Below are 16,812 nucleotides of genomic sequence, written 5' to 3'. Positions count from 1 at the left end.
TCTTTTGCTCTTTTTGTAGTAGTCTGTGGGTATTTTAATATTAAATATAAACAGCTAATATTATGGTCTTTACTGTATCCTGTTTTGTTAAAAAATTAACAAAATTATAGATTCTAGGAAACAGTAGTGAAACAAAAGTTTTTCAGTATCGTAAATACAGATATCTCCCATCGTCGTAGTAACTACCCCATTTTCCAAATGTTCTTGTATGATATGTCACAGAGAGGCGAAGATAAGTCATGTCGCGAATTTTTAAGGGTGTCACGATAGCGGAAAAAGATTCTCCTATCTCCTAGGTCTGGTCTGGTAATCTGTTTATAAAAGTTGATAAGTGAAGATGTAGGTATCTTCACTTATCAACCTTTATCAATAAGATGTAGTTCGCAAGCAAGAACCTTTTCCTGAACCTTTCAATTTGCGGGTACTCATACCTCATACTGTAGGTAGCCGGACAAACGAAAGCCGAGAAGTAATATTCCAGATCTTTGCGATGTGTTAGTTTAACCGTTTCTCATAAGTTAAGCCTCGGGTTGAGCCTCATGTGTGCGTGTAATTACACTTGCAATCCCACCCATCAGACCTAATGCCGCTTGGTGGTAGAAATAAGTGTGAATTATATTCTAGATCTCTTTATTCATCTTAACCAAATCGATCTTTTAATTCCTGTTTATTGCGGATTTCGCAAATACTAAACATACATGGGAGACGATTAACAAAATTTCGTTCTGTGCTAGATTGGATTGAAACATCTATTTCACTTTATCCTTCGCCTAACATTTTAATGATATAATAAACTTTTTTATTTTGAAATTTCACAATGCTTTTCGGTTATGTACGGGCACTCAATGGAATATACTTACATCTTCTTTGGAACTTCGTGATATCCTTAGGATTTTTGCGAAATAACTGAGATCTTAATTTCTCTGGGATATTAGGACAAATTATATATGTATGTGGTGAAAATAGTCGCTCTTTCGTTCGAGTAGTTCCTTTTCACTATAGCGCAGATTGAATCACGCTAATCAATTATTCGTTATTGTTATCAATTATTTGATACGAAAGTACGTATTTGTATATAATTACGGCGGCGACGTAGTTTTTTATTAGAAACGAGAAATCGAAATTAAGAAGCAACGTTCTAAATACGTAGATATTACCCAAAGACAACCTAGAAGTCACTCAAAATTAATTTAATATTGACCAATTACGAAACCAGTTGATCAAACAATGGTCAGTAATTCAATTAGCTTATAAATCACCAATCATCAAAATTTGATACCAGATTTAATTCAACTAATCTGAATTTATTTTATAACCAAGGTATTTTGAGGAAATTGAAAAAAAAAATCCTGCCAAAAATCATTACCACTGGCGATAGTTTTAATTATATAATCCGAAATCGGTTAATTGGCTGCGTTTGATTTTAGGCGCGTTAAACGCTTAAACGCCGTACAGTATTATTGAAAAGATTGGGAGTCTGCACAGTCCGATGGAATTTAATGGTGATTGTTAACGTTTACTGCTTGTTTGGCCATTGATTTGATGAGTCTTTCAGAAACCGGGAGTTTTGTTGGCAGTATTAAATTAAGTGGCTTTGCAATTGAAGGTTTGGGTAAAAGAATCCTTTAGCACATATAGTAGAGTTAGATAATTATTGTATCATAGATAAACTGTGTAATTTAGGTTAACATTTATTCACGTCTTAATCTATGTCCGTTCCTCTATTTCGCTCTTATAGGTGTCGTGATAGCCTAGTGAATGTCGTGTCTCTTATCATAAGACTACTATGCTGAGAGAGTGTGGAGAATTCTAAGGTTGTGCTTGAAATAAGCTTAAAAGTGCTGCAACGTCGCTATTTTATCATGGAAAAGTAGACCTTATAAAGACTGTCTACAAGACCTATCAAGAAGTTAGGAGCTGGATGTAATAACTCATAAATTTTTGGTGCAATTACCAGGTATTTCAGGTAGTGTTATTCTAGTTATACTAGTTAGTTGCTGTAAAGTTCTATAAATGGCGTATATTTCTGAAATTAAGTAATTTACCTACGTCTCTACGTAATAACTACTTCTCAACTTGTTTTATCTCAGAAGAATAGCTTGCCAGTTTTTTTATTATACAAGTTTTTAAACCTTTATTAAAATAATATATTTTCAGTATTCAATATTAAACTATTTTTAATCGAAATAAATCTTTTAAACTCTCATCATTACCAAACCAACCTCAACCTGATATGCAGATATAATTCAAAACTAATAAAGTTCTTCTACGTTCATCATCTCAACCAATTGACGTCCACTGCTGGACATAGGTCTTTTGTAGGGAGTTCCACAATGCACGGTCCTGGGCCGCTTGCCTCCAACGGCTCCCAGCTACTCGCCTGATGTCATCTGTCCACCTCGTTTGGGGCCGACCTACGCTGCGTTTACCGGTGCGGGGTCGCCATTCCAGCACCTTAAGACCCCAACGTCCATCGGTTCTCCGAGCTATGTGCCCCGCCCATTGCCACTTCAGCTTCGCAACTCGCTGAGCTATGTCGGTAACTCTAGTTCTTCTACGGATCTCCTCATTTCTGATTTGATCACGTAGAGATACTCCTAACATAGCTCTCTCCATCGCCCGCTGAGTGACTCTGAGCCTTCTTATGAGGCCCATAGTTAGCGACCATGTCTCTGATCCGTAAGTCATCACTGGCAACACGCACTGTTCGAAGACTTTAGTCTTCAGGCACTGGGGGATTTTGGACGAGAAGATGTCACGAAGTTTCCCGAACGCTGCCCATCCGAGTTGGATTCGGCGGTTTACCTCTTTCTCGAAATTGGACCTACCTAACTGGATCGTGTGTCCTAGGTATATATACTCGTCTACAATTTCGAGTGCAGAGTTCCCTACAATTATTGGGTGGAGCGCAACATGAGCAACATGAGCTTCTACGTTACAAACTTTTAACTTTAATCAAGCACACCTTAAACATTGTCTACGCCCTCTCAGATCGTGTACTAATAAGAAAGCTCACTAATTTTAGCAATTATAATACATATTAATGAACATTATACTATGATCTTTATCAAATTTATTGCGCTAAAGATTTGGACATCGTTTTGAAAATTTAACTTATATTGGTTTAATTTAAAATAAAACAGATTTTAATAAGAGTATTATTTACGATTTAACAAAATTATATTTGGCACGAAATTTTAAGCTTATTCGGTTTTGATTCACTACATTTTTATTATGCTACAGAATATATTTTAATACATAATATTTATTTTATAATAAACTGTATGGTGCTCTTTATTATCGCAATATCGCAGAATTCTTTGTATTATAATTACTTGTATTAAATAACTGTATTTCTTGGTATAAGATTCGCATGTTCGCCATCGTAGTCATTTTCAGTATTAGATCACTTGTAGTTCACCCTTGACTGCAACTTTGCATTGAAAAAATAAGTTTTTTTTTTTTACAAAATTAAAATTCTCTAAATTCTGGCTGTAGAAGACGATGGATGAATTTAGCTTTAATACACGAAGATTAAGTTCATTTTAAGGAACAAAACTCAAAAAGGACTACGACTTAAAGTACGCACATCTTATACCAAGGGCACTGTTAAATTTTATAGTTGTATCGAATGAAAAATTGATATAAGTTATAGTATCATTATTGTATGTATTCATCTCAATCAAATATTATAAACACCGTTTAACATCAAGGATTTTTTGTCGGAGCATGCCCGACTATTTTCGAACCTGTCTATATTCATGTTTGTCTGTATGATATGATAAAAATAAAAACGCGAGTTTCAGGTTTGTATGTACGTATATGTTGAGTATGTTTCATTGAGAGGAATACTATTAACGAGTTTAATTCTAAACAAAAAAATGTATTTATTGTTGTAATTATTTCCATTCTTCTTGCAAGCGGTGAAAAATAAGTTAGATTAGTTAGTGCCAAAGTTGAGGATTTATAAAATTAAGTTTGTTCATAGAGATATAAATTATAAAGGATAATGTTAAAAAAAATATTGTAAAAACTTATAAAAAACGAAATAGTGTCTTTGTGAACTTAACTTTAATGTTAAACTAATAACATTGGGCCGCAAGTACGGGTTCACTCAGCCAATTTTAAAAGCTTAGTTTATTTTAAAGAATAAATAAAGAGGTTGTGAAAAGGTTTTAAAAAACCCGTAGTTTGCGATTCTATGTTTCATAAACTATACATAAAAACTCGTAGAGATGGATCTACGTTTAAAATAAATTTATAAAGGAATAACTAAAACGCCTGCATGGGACCGGGTTAGAAATAAATGTACAAAAGAACTGATGCATTACAACACTATTTCATCTGCAGTGCTTAACTTAACTTTGCAATTTACATTAGCTCATTACGCTGTAGCGCTTAAATACTGATTCCTATAGTTTAATTGCCACTTGAAAATCAGGAACAGAAATCGAAATCAAAAGCCAAACAAACAAACATAATGGCATATCATTTATTATAATCGGTATTAATTTTCATATAGCTCCAGTCAACCTATTTAAGAGGCCACTTTAACATTCCTCATAAGTACTGACGTCATAATTTTGAACGGACAAACACTTCTAAATCTTTAACGTTTAAATACTGACATGATCTTCACAAAGAAATTTAAAAATCTCAAGCACTCTGGCCGCGATAAAAAGATTATATCCTGTGCTATCGGGTGCAAATCTCTCCAGTTTTACATTCAACAAAGTTTTCTACATCTGTTAATATTTTATAAAAACAATTGTAATATTGTACACGTTTTAATTGAAGTCCCAATATCAGTAACAGGTGTTAAAAGTGGTCTATTAAAATAACTGTACTGTAGACTAGGTTTTGAAAAGTAAATCTATAAATGAACAAAACATGATTACGTGGGTGTGTCAGTGGATGATAGGAATAGATAAAATAAGAAAAAAAAGCTGCCATATTTACCTATTTTTTTTTCATTCAAGTTTTTGTACGCATACTGATGTTTTAGATGTCCTTTGATAAGCTAAGATTTCCACGTGGACAGGATGGGAACGACAAAATGTAGGTGGTTTATATGAGTGAGCAATTAGTAAATTTTATGTGTTATTACTGTATATTTTAATTATTTAACTATGTAATTTTGTGTACTAGATAGCTTAGTTCACGTGCTAGTACTTTTTTATATAAATACTAAAATTATCACTCGCAAGTATCGTTTCCACCCTGTATTCTCGATTATACGTTGGAATTGAACATACTCTAAACACCTATCGCGTTGAAATCGTGCTTTACTTCATCCTGCAATATATCTATTTGAAACGTTGAAACTTTTCCAAGATCTCTAACATTATTCGTGCACTCAAAATCTATATTTAGCAACTGTATGTATGTATGTAATATCTTTGATATTTTTAATATTTGTCTCTATTATCCAATATGCTTAAAGCTGCAACGTCCAATCTTTTGTATTATATAGTTAATTTGGCTACTTAATTTTTTTCAATCTTATGTTCATTAAATTAATAAAAATTAGAAATACATACAATTTTACATTTTGTAGGTTGTAAGATATTTTTAAAACTTTTCTAACAAAATGAATACCACTGATTTAATTTTATTCACAAAAATAATATATATTTCAAATAACTAGGGAGCTGGAGAATGAAAAATAAAATAGTAAAGTTATGATTAAATTATCTGTTATATTGAACAACTTGTACTATTTCGTCTTTCTTGCATTATTTGAACTAAACGGGGATTTAAAAAAGTCAAATAATTGATCATCTGTCATGAAATTGGCAATAAATATGAATTTACTTAAATTAATATAATCTGCCTCACTGCCAGATACGATACTAATAAAGTATTATTTTTTTTTTTTTTTTTTTCAAATATCTCACTTCTGAGAATTTCATATTTGCTTACTCAACGCTTTATTACATTTTCAAAGACAAATTCATATCTTATGATGTAACTACCAGCTCTCCAGGCATATAAATATTAACAGATAAAAGATATTAATTTTTTTTATCATCATTACATGATCACTACATACCTCCTTACCTTTACGACACAAACAAAACAAGAATTCATGCGTATTGCACAACACAGAAACTAAATGCTTTAATTATAAAACAGGTATTTTTGACTTTCATGTACATTTATCACTTACATTCTGTACTTCCGATGATTTAAGTCTAAGATTTTAACACGTTTTGAACACTATCCCTAATCTTCGCCTTCTATAAGCGATTTGATGTGACGTACACGCTGATGCATCGTTCGTTGTACGATTTTGTTCAAGAGAGATAATCTAAAATGATTGGTTTTAAGATATGACTTTCGAAAAGACATTTTTATATTTGGAATGTTTCTTTAAAATTATATCTATTGTTTCTTTACAATTATCTTTTTAACAAACGAATCCTTCACAAACTTAAGTAATTTGTTTTATTAATCGTTGCCATCTTAATGTTGTATTTTATTATGGGCATCAGTTTTTATCGGGTGAATTATTCGTTATTTATTTAAAAGTTTCAGAGAGGTCCCATTAAAATTTGATGAAAGTTTGATTAGCATCTTTGGTGACTGAGTTCAAAACTTAAATAGAGGTTTTACATTACTTGCCCAATCCAACGCGGTTTGGTTTGAACAATTATTACCACAGTCAGATTACTGATAATATCCAGGACCGACAGTTTACACCAAAACACGTTAACTGCACGGAAAAATTAACAAATAGTACGCGAATTTCCCAAATCCATCTTTATTTATTTGCACTCACATGTTTTTTTGGATCGGGCACCGAACCCAGGACCCCGTATTCTAATAATTAATCTTGACTTATATACCTACGAACCTTTATGTTCAATTCATCCGTGTTACAAAGCGTATCCTTACATCAAATCGCACTAAGGCCGTTACATAACAGCTCTTTTATTTGACTATAAAAATTATAATTAAAGCAAAATTAGCTTATTTTTAAACTTTTAAGCGGCGTTCGTGTGTATTGAATTTAAGACAAACTTTTATTCTCGCTTCTTATTTTTACTTTACCACAGACATCAATTACTTTTAAAACAATAACTTTAAATTCAAGGGTCTTTGTTATTGTTTTCACACTTGCTATGACATCCATAACATTCTGCATGGGCGAAAAGCTGTACTCGAATAAGTATCCTATGACAGTGAAATCTGATCACTTGGGTCGCGATAAATTTGTAACGTCGAATATTAGACATGTTTCAATAAACAAAGATTGGTCCGTAAAAAAATCAGTCAATCAAGTGCCAAGGTACCTTGCACTTGATTGACTGATTAGTATTCTCGATATTGTAAGATCAGCTCAGAGTGATACTTGGAGATATAAAATAAATATCCCACGAAGTTTAAGATAATTTATCTATGATCTTATCTTGGTTTGCATTGTCCTTTAACCGACGCCTTTTCACTATTAGAATGCTGTGGAACTGAGTAAGATTATCTGTTCTGTTCATCAACATGCCAGGTTTTTATAAAGCACGGGAGGGTATTTTAGACATCAATGGTTTAATTTAAATATCATTAATCAATTATATTGAAAAAAAGAGTGATAACTTATGTCACTTAATACTTTTTCGACTCCAATTTAGAAACTAAACATGACGATCCTCGTTAGAAAGTGGGGTTATATCTGACGTCATAAATCGTACTAGTGCAAGTTATTTACGAAAACTATGTCATAAGAAAACACTACCTTATACAGGTCTCTTTGTTTCTGTTCCTATATGTAATTTCGTTTGCGTATATAACTTGTCTATTTGAACAAATATTAATACAGAGCCAAATGATTTTCTAAAACAGATATCGTCCGCACCAGTAACAAATCCATACAAGCAATTACGATGGGAATGAGATAAGATATTGGACAAACTGTCCGATATCGGCCATTTGGTTTCCGTATCTATGCCAAGTTCAGTTGGCGAACCAATTTCGAAATAAAAATCACACAATAAAAAACCTCACAGCGTTCTCTCCCTGCACAACTGTATGAAGCTTATTTGGAAATTTAAAGCTATACAAGACGTAAAGAATGTATTATATATATCCGCCAATAAATTTTGAGAAGGAGAGTAAAGTTTTTAGATCCGAGAAGTATTATAGGTCAATTTATTCCATCAATGTCGTAAAAAAGTCCTTGATTTCAAAGTTACTGTAATTTAAGTCAATGCTCATTTAAAAAAAAAACATGATATCTTGCTTATTATACTTATAAGAATAAATAAAATAATTTGAACTATACATTAAATTGTATTTTACATTTCTCTTTTATACACTGCTATATTATTATATACCGCTATTAAAATAATAATTATATTATGTCATATTGTTATTATCCATCGAACATATTTTTAAGATAATGAACTTTAAAAAACAGTTTTTATTATTTATATTCATGATTAAACATGACGGTTATTAAAATATGATGTACTCTATTTTGAGTTTATATTATATTCATTATTGGTGTTATTATCACAGTTATTAGTATTAGTTCGGGGTATTATTTTGAGATATTTCCCATAATTTACACATTAATAAAAATTCACGTTAATGTCGGAAATAGAAGTGTTTTTAATTATGTATTCGCTTTTTTACTACACATACAAGTTATAAAGTTTTTTTTGTCACCTTAAACCAATAAAAATCGAAGACAAACCAATTTTAGTCAAAGTAAAGATTTAATTTTGTTTGAGTTTCCAATGTACTTAAATATCTCTACTAAACTAACTATGTAATAACCACAACACACGGTATGCGTGAGCCAAGTTCTTAATGTTGATAGACTCATATAAGTTTAAAAACGATGGATAACAACACGATGGCATTCTGTTTTGGAATTATTTATCGATAAGCATGATCACCATTCACGATATAATTTATTTTTGTATGCCTTCACTCCGCATTGTGTTCCTGTGGCTTATCCATAGTCAAAGAAATAATTAATTAAAATTAATTAAAATATGACTGCAGGTAAGATAACTACCGAGTGTAATGTAAGTTTTTAAAAAGAAAGCCCCTATGGAGGTTTTTTATAATAGTCGTCATTATAAAAATACAAAGGTAAATTTGTAAAGAATATTAAAACTGAACGAGTAATACGTTTATTCGTTAAATTGACTAAGTAGCATTCGATTTGTATAAAACTAAAATTAAAGCGATCTGATTTATACTAATCTGTTTGTTTTATTTTCTACAAGTACCTTTCTAAAAAAACAATTAGCTTAAGGTGAGGCTAGACAACATGTTTGAAAACGTAATAATTCTTGATCAAGCTCCTAAAAATATGAACGATTGCGTATTGGTTTTGGGATGCCATCTAGAAAAATAAACTGAAAGTGTAATTAGACCATAAAAAAATGGAATTGTTATTAAAAAATTAAGATGAAAAAAATATAGCAATTCGTTTTTTTTAAAAACTTGATAACTTTTAATATTTTACAAATTTTGAAACAAAGCTTTTTAAAGAAGTTTTCAGTAAAGTTGAAACAATGATGGTTTTTTCAGAACACTTGAAAAATAAAGCCCCTTAGAAACACAAAAGTACGAGTATGTAAAACGCTCACATTTTTTGGAGTTTGATCGAGAATTAACTAGTTTTTCAACTAACTGAATAACCTATATACTATGATTTGCGATAAGAAAAGACAAATCTGTACTTAATAATACTGCTTTATGCAATAGTAGTAATCTTCCAGTACGGTGCAATTTGTAAAGCAAAAGTCAGAAGTAAAAGATTTAAGATTCTTAAACGAGTGAAATTAGGTCCATTTTACGTTAAAAAAAAAATATTAATACTTGGCATAACTACTCTTGTATAAAACAGTATTATTTTTAAATGCTAGTTCATTCGATATACCTAAATCCTAAAGCTAAGGATTATAAATTCTGGATTATAACGACTACAATCTTTACTAATATAATAATGTGATAGCGTGTCTATCTGTTTGTTTGTTTTTTGCTGCCTATATTCGACACGACTGCTGCAGTCAACACTGTAAAATATGTCATATTTTGGCCTATTTAAATAAAAATATATAGCCCATAGTAAAATTTGTTTTGTATGTTAACCTAAGTTTTGCTCAAACGCTTAACTAATCATAATATAGTTTACAATTATTAATGTAAAGTGCAGACATAGGGATTGCATCTTGGAGAAGGAATGCAAAAGTGTGTTTGTCCTTGCTTTACGCCCTAACTAGACAACCAATAACCTTGATTTTAGGTACAGAGTAAGTTGAAAGGACAGAGCGTAACATGGGCTACTTTTAATTCCAGGAATAATATGATGATTCCCAGAGGATTTGTAAAAAAGCCGTAATAATCGCAGATGAAAAACGCGGTCCACATCTAGTTATATTGTAAAAAACAAAAAAATATGTTTGGTTGTTTGTTTGTACCCAATAGGCTCTGGAACAACAAGGATTTTGACACTTTTTTTTGTAAGAGAAACAAAGGCTGAGTTTTTTTAGAAAATTGCTTTAAGAAAAGTGCAATAATGTAACCTAAAGTAGCAAAATGTTGCATATAAAATTCCTTATGTGAAAAGGTTGCGAACAACTAGTTTAAAAATACACTATTATTAACTTTACCAGTCCCAGGCACGTAGATAACTGCTAGCGAGACGCTGCCAACGTATGAACGCAGGTAACGTATCACGTTGTAACGAGCGGAAAAATGTATTTGTGTCGTCACTCTTCATCGTCCGCAGCCTATTAACGTCCCACTGCTGGGCAAAGGCTTCGTCTCTCATAGGAGAGACGGTTAAAGAGCACAGACCCAACGCACTGGGATGGGTGGATAAGCATCTCCAATGTGGTTGCAGGGCTATTACCAGAAATAAGACATTATAAGCAAGACCGACGGCTTATTGTGCTCTCCGAGTCACGTGAGTTTCTTCTTCTTCTGTTCCTGGGCGTTTTCCGCACTTAGTTGGTCTGGAACAGACAGTTGTACGTATGGCCACTGATGCGGCTCCTTGCTGGACCACTCCAGCCAGCCGAGCTCACTCCAGAAGCTTAACAGGCCGCCCAGGTCGCCGAGTGCTTCCTGGAGTGTTGTTGTTCTACTACTCCATTGTATTGGAGCATTACGTGTATCGGTGTTTCTTCCGTCTCCATTCATGCTCTGCAGAGAGGACTGTCAGTTATACCTAAAATGGAGAGGTGTTTGTTTAGTGGGCAGTGCCCTGTTATCATACCTACAACTGTCCTTAGTTTAAACCGATTTAGTTGCAGTAATTTTGTTGTTAATCGTGGGTTGAGGTCTGGTAAGGCCTCCTTCGTGTGTTTGTCACGTGGGTTTATACCAATAATTTACTAACTCAAAGCTGGTACTGAAAATTAGTTTTATATCTTCTACCCAAGGGAGAGTTTGCCCACCTCGCTGGGCAGACAGGTTGCTGATCGCAGTAGATGGTAGTAGTGGCACAGAGAACGCTGCTGCCTATCTTCCGTTATAGTAAGAGGAGGAGAATACACAATACCTTTTAATTATTTGTCAGACCCAATACCTTATAATTATTTCTCAGACCCGGGATCCGAACCCAGGACTCGTGAACTGTTGTTAAACGTATTAAACCTCTAGAATATTTATTTATTTATTTATTATTTATGTACCATAAATTGTGATTGTGAACATAAGATAGGTACATGAAGTGTATAAAAGAAAAAGGTTATCTCTATAAGAGATCTCTTCCAGCTACCCCGGGATGTGAGTAAGATGATTTAATTGTGGTATAGGTCAAATAAAGGTACAATACACTTCATAATAACTACTAAGTATATTTAATATATCTAAATAACAACAAAATTCTACATACTAATACAATAAAATTTGAATATACTATATATACAAAATACATAAAAATAATATAATAAATATTTATATAATATAAATATAAATATATATCTATAATAAGTAAACAGTGATAAATATACTATGACAACGATATATAATGCTCCTTTACATTGTGTTTTGATTGTGAATAATGAGACAGTGACCATTATTAATGGTACACATTTGCTTTACTAGTGAATAAAGATTTGAATTCATCATCGTCATCACCAAGCCAACAGATCGTTGACAAATGCAGGATTAACGAAGGTTTCAAAGGCACCCTGTTCTAAAAATAAACTTACAACAAACTTGGCCTGATGTTTTTTTCTATCATAATCTCACATTAAATATATTACTATTATATTTGACCGCCGATTGGCGCGCTAGGCAGCGACCCGGATTTCTGAGTCCAAGGCCGTGGGTGTGATTCTCACAACTGAAAAATGTTACTTTGATGAACATGAATGTTTTTCAGTGTCTGGGTGTTTCATAACATATTCATCAGTCATATCAGTACCTATAACACAAGCTACGCTTACTTTGGGGCCAGACGGCGATTTATTTATTATTTTTATTAACAACTTAAGAGTAATAATTTAAATATAAGCTTTCCTATCGCTTATGTAGTCCTATAAACTATAATAGGACTTTTATTATTTGCTCTAAGCTTGCTGTATAATAACGCATACTAAATAAATACGAAAAAATGTCTGTTTGTTTGTTTGTTACGTATATTCGACTCTACTACTATTACGATGATGATTTTTGCCACAAAATATATGGCTTGCATCCTAGAGATGGATTTGGATAAGTTTTATCCTGGAAAAGAATATAGGTAACGTTCCTGGGGATTTAAAAATATAACCTTTGCACGACTTTATAGCTTAACTGATATGGGTGAAATTATTAACATAGAGACGTTGCAACAGGGAAACTGAAAACTTTTACCCCGGGATTTTTGAATAACCGAAAAAACCGAAACCGGGGTCTAAAGCGATAGCTTGTTTACAATATTAGTAGGGTGAACTACAAAAATAATCTTTGCTTAGAATATTACCGTAACCAAAGAATTTAATAAGTGGAAACAATTCCCATTTTGTTCATATTTCCCGGTTTCGTATCTAACGTAACATCGGGCAGTAATGCCGGGGGAATGGTAAATTGAGGAAAACATATACCTCATTGTGTTCTGGATATCCCAAATATTGTGTTATTTAACTTTTTCTGTTATTCCCTCGCGGACTTTTGTAGATAATAATGTGTACTTTAGTCATGTAAAACATAACTTTTATGTATCATCAATAGTTTTCTCAGCGCACGCCAAATAATGAAATATTTAGACATAATTTTGCTATTTTGGGTTACATTATTGCAATTTTCTTAAGGATCTCCAAGTTTTTAAAAAGTATATTATAGCCGATGTTACTCCGCGATAGTTTAGCTGTATTTTGGTTAAGAAATAGTTAAAATCGGTCTTGAATTTCGTAGCCACTTGGGTACAAATGAACAAGCAAAAAAAAAAATCTGTCCTCTTTATAATATAGTACAGATTTAAATATCAAAGTATTTGAACAGTGATAACTTAGACCGTAGTCCACCATTCTGGCCAAGTGCGGAGTGGTGGATTTCAAGCGCCTTTGAGAATATTATAGAGATATCACAGGTATGCAGGTTTCCTTGCGATTTTTCCTTCACCGTTAAATCAAGTGTGTGGCTAAAACGCACATAACTCACAAAAATTTAGGTGCGTGCCGGGGTTCGAACTCGGCCCTCGTGTAGCCGAATACCACTGCTGTTAAAAAAAAAGGTGTTAATCTCACCTTTGTATACACATTATAACTTTACACCACTATTCATCGAAAATGGACAAATTCCCTTCATATATCTAAATTAATTTATTTTGGTGGTGGTCACTTAGTTTGTATGCTCAGGCAGACAAGTTGTTAGCGCATGCAAATTCGGTGCGTTGACCCGACTTGATGTATTCAAATCCGGGGTATGGTATATATGTTCCTAGAATGCTATCAACTAAGTTAGATAGCCTATCTAAACTCATCAGCTCTGGCCACTGTACTGTTGTACATCGACTGGTGCTCCAAATGTTTATGCTATCGACATCAGTGATGGTTGTGCTCATAAGTCTGGGTACGGGCCTCGAGGCTACCGGTTACACAGAATTAAGAAGCTACAGAAACCTTGTACACGTATCTATCATTTTTAAATGTATTACAAAATAATTAAATCATATACTCTCGTACATAAGGATAAACTGCTTTCATTTTCTTTTTTTGATAGTTTTTTATTAACGATAGGCCAGCGCTTGAAGACAATCATGCCCTTTATAAAGCAATGATGCGGTCTAGGTTGGAGCACGCTTGCCTAGAAAAAGCCTATTCACTCTTCGCCTTGAAGATACTCAAATTATACGTGGCAGGAAACACAGTTGCCGAGAGGGCGTTCCAAAACCTAGCGGTACGTATCAGAAACGTGAATTTCTTATTGTACCTACCTGCGTCTACCTTCTTTACCTACAACACATTATTTACAAAAATGATCATCGTTTTTAGCCCATTAATTTGGACGCTTGTGCCAGCGGCTCCCAGCGACTCGTTTGATGTCGTCCTTCCACCTCGTTGGGAGCCGACCAACGCTGCGATAACTTATGCGTCGCCATTCCAGCACCTTAGAACTCCAAAGTTAGTAGCAGTTGCAAATTTTGTCGCGACTGAAAGTAGCACATAGTATTCAAGCTTGATTTATAGAAAAATGTCTACTGTTTACTGTTTACTAATGTTTACTGTTTAGTTCTTACAAAATTTACTATTGAAGTCGTTTTTTTTTGTACGTTTGTAACACAGGTAAATGGTAAAATATAAATATTCTGTTGGGCAGGAAGGTACTTACTAATAGTGTGTGAATATATATATCTATTTTTTTTAATTTTGAGATGACGCTTGGAAGTTATGTAAATAAAACTGAATTAATGATTATTGCCCACCACCAAAAGTGTATAAAAGAAAGAAAAGCATAACAAAAAAACGTATACAATTTAGCAGCTTTATTGCATCGCGATCTTCAGACCGAATCACAGACGGACAACCTAAACAGACATAGACATATACGGTACGCTACCAGGAAAGTAGTAGTAGGGGGAGCTTTTGGGGTCATTAGAAGATCACCACAATATTGAACCAATTAAATAATGTATTGTGTACGTATAGCGTATACTACGTGGTTTTCCTGCAATTTTCTTTTATTCGGGTGCGGCAATCTCAAGGTAAGCGCGGGCACAGGTACTGTAAATAAAAAATTGAGGGGGAAAAAGTCAATGTTGGTTTTACAAGTAAAGATGAAACGGGGCTCTTAGATCGATTCGCATCTCCCCTACTTCTCCCCGAACCGAAGCGTTGCTCGTGAAGCAATATCTTAGCACCTGTCGCTGTCAGAGGACAAAGAGTTTTGAAGCCATTTAACGCAGATTTTACGTTCATTTTTACGGCTCTAAATTAAATTTTTTAAACGAGTCCTATAGCTCTTCAAATACTGGCTAGCCTTTGTCATTTTTGCCTCACTTTTACGTTGTTTATGGTATGCGATATAGATGGGAACTTCCATTAATAATACTAGATATGTCATCATCATCGTCAACCCATAACCGGCCCAATACATGGCATGGGTCTTCTCTCAAAATTAGAAGGTTTTAGGCCGCCACCACGCTGACCCAGTGTGGATTGGTGGACTCCACACGCCTTTGAGAAAACTACGGAGAACTCTTAGGCAAGCAGGTTTCCGAACGATGTTTTCTTCCACCGTTGAAGCAAGTGATAATTGCGTTAAACGCAAATAACTTGGAAAATTTAGAGGAGATTCGAACTCGGCCACTCGAAAGTGAAGCAGAAGTCCTAACCACTGAGCTACCATCGCTACAAAAAGTTTATAATAGGGCGAAATAGAAAATTAAAGACGTATCAAAGGTGAAGGGCTGTGCGGGAAATATATATTTTTTTTTCTTATTTAAAACGCACAAGTTTATTTCGCAAACATTAAAGGAAATACACATTGAAATCAAATAAAAAAAAAGTTAAATACGGTATGGTAAATACATAATTATTTACGTAATTAAATTTCTGATTGTACCTACCTGCGTCTACCTTCTTTACAACACATTATTTACAAAAATGATCATCGTTTTTAGCCCATTAATTTTTAATAAACGCTGCCACAGGACTTCCGTGGAACTAAAACCCACCAGGCTGCACCCAATTGCCTTAGCATATCGGGAACATAAATAAAAAGACAAATAAAAGCAAAAAGTTTTTGACAGCGGTGGGATTCGAACCCACGCCCTTTCGGACTGGTGCCTAAAACCAGCGCCTTAGACCGCTCGGCCACGCTGCCGTATGACGGAAGTCCTCATAATAAGTTAATGATTCATATTCAGCAACGACATCAATTGTTAGATATCGTCTTTGCTATTCTAATAAAGCATTACTGACATAGAAGATAGATAGAAAGTCTTTATTGCACACACAGAAAAAAACACAAATTTTATAAAACACAAGTTAATAAATATATGCGCAAAGGCGGCCTTATCGCTTACATATTGTTACTATACCGCTTAGGTACAACAAATTAATAAGGAGGTAGGTTCTTAAAATTGATATTAAAAAAAAATCAGACCACATTTTAACTATTTAATGGAGTATTCTTTTATAGCAAATTAAGCTTAATTTTCATAATTTATCATGGAATTCCGCATAGTAACGCCTGCTTCTATCCACTATCTAATTGTGTCTCAGAGCAAAAAAATCTTACGGGAACTTGCCTCATCCGGTGACAGAAGGGCTCGCTCATTATTTGCGCAAAGGATCAGCCTGGCTGTTCAGCGCAGAGCTGTAGCCAGCATTCTCTGCACCATTCCACGCGAACATGACCTTTACA

The 16,812-nt window shown here is 33.7% G+C and overlaps 1 non-coding gene across 1 annotated transcript; it reads right to left on the bottom strand.

The window, feature by feature from the left end:
* Positions 1 to 16,189: 16,189 nt before the first annotated feature.
* On the bottom strand, positions 16,190 to 16,269 carry Trnal-uag. Its single transcript has one exon. It is a non-coding gene; the product is annotated as a tRNA-Leu (tRNA).
* Positions 16,270 to 16,812: the final 543 nt, after the last annotated feature.

Source organism: Pararge aegeria, chromosome 2, assembly GCF_905163445.1.
Source record: "Pararge aegeria chromosome 2, ilParAegt1.1, whole genome shotgun sequence".
Classification (NCBI taxonomy): Eukaryota; Metazoa; Arthropoda; class Insecta; order Lepidoptera; family Nymphalidae; genus Pararge; species Pararge aegeria.
Note: the sequence above shows the minus strand (reverse complement) of the source record. Positions and strands in the feature narration are given on the sequence as shown.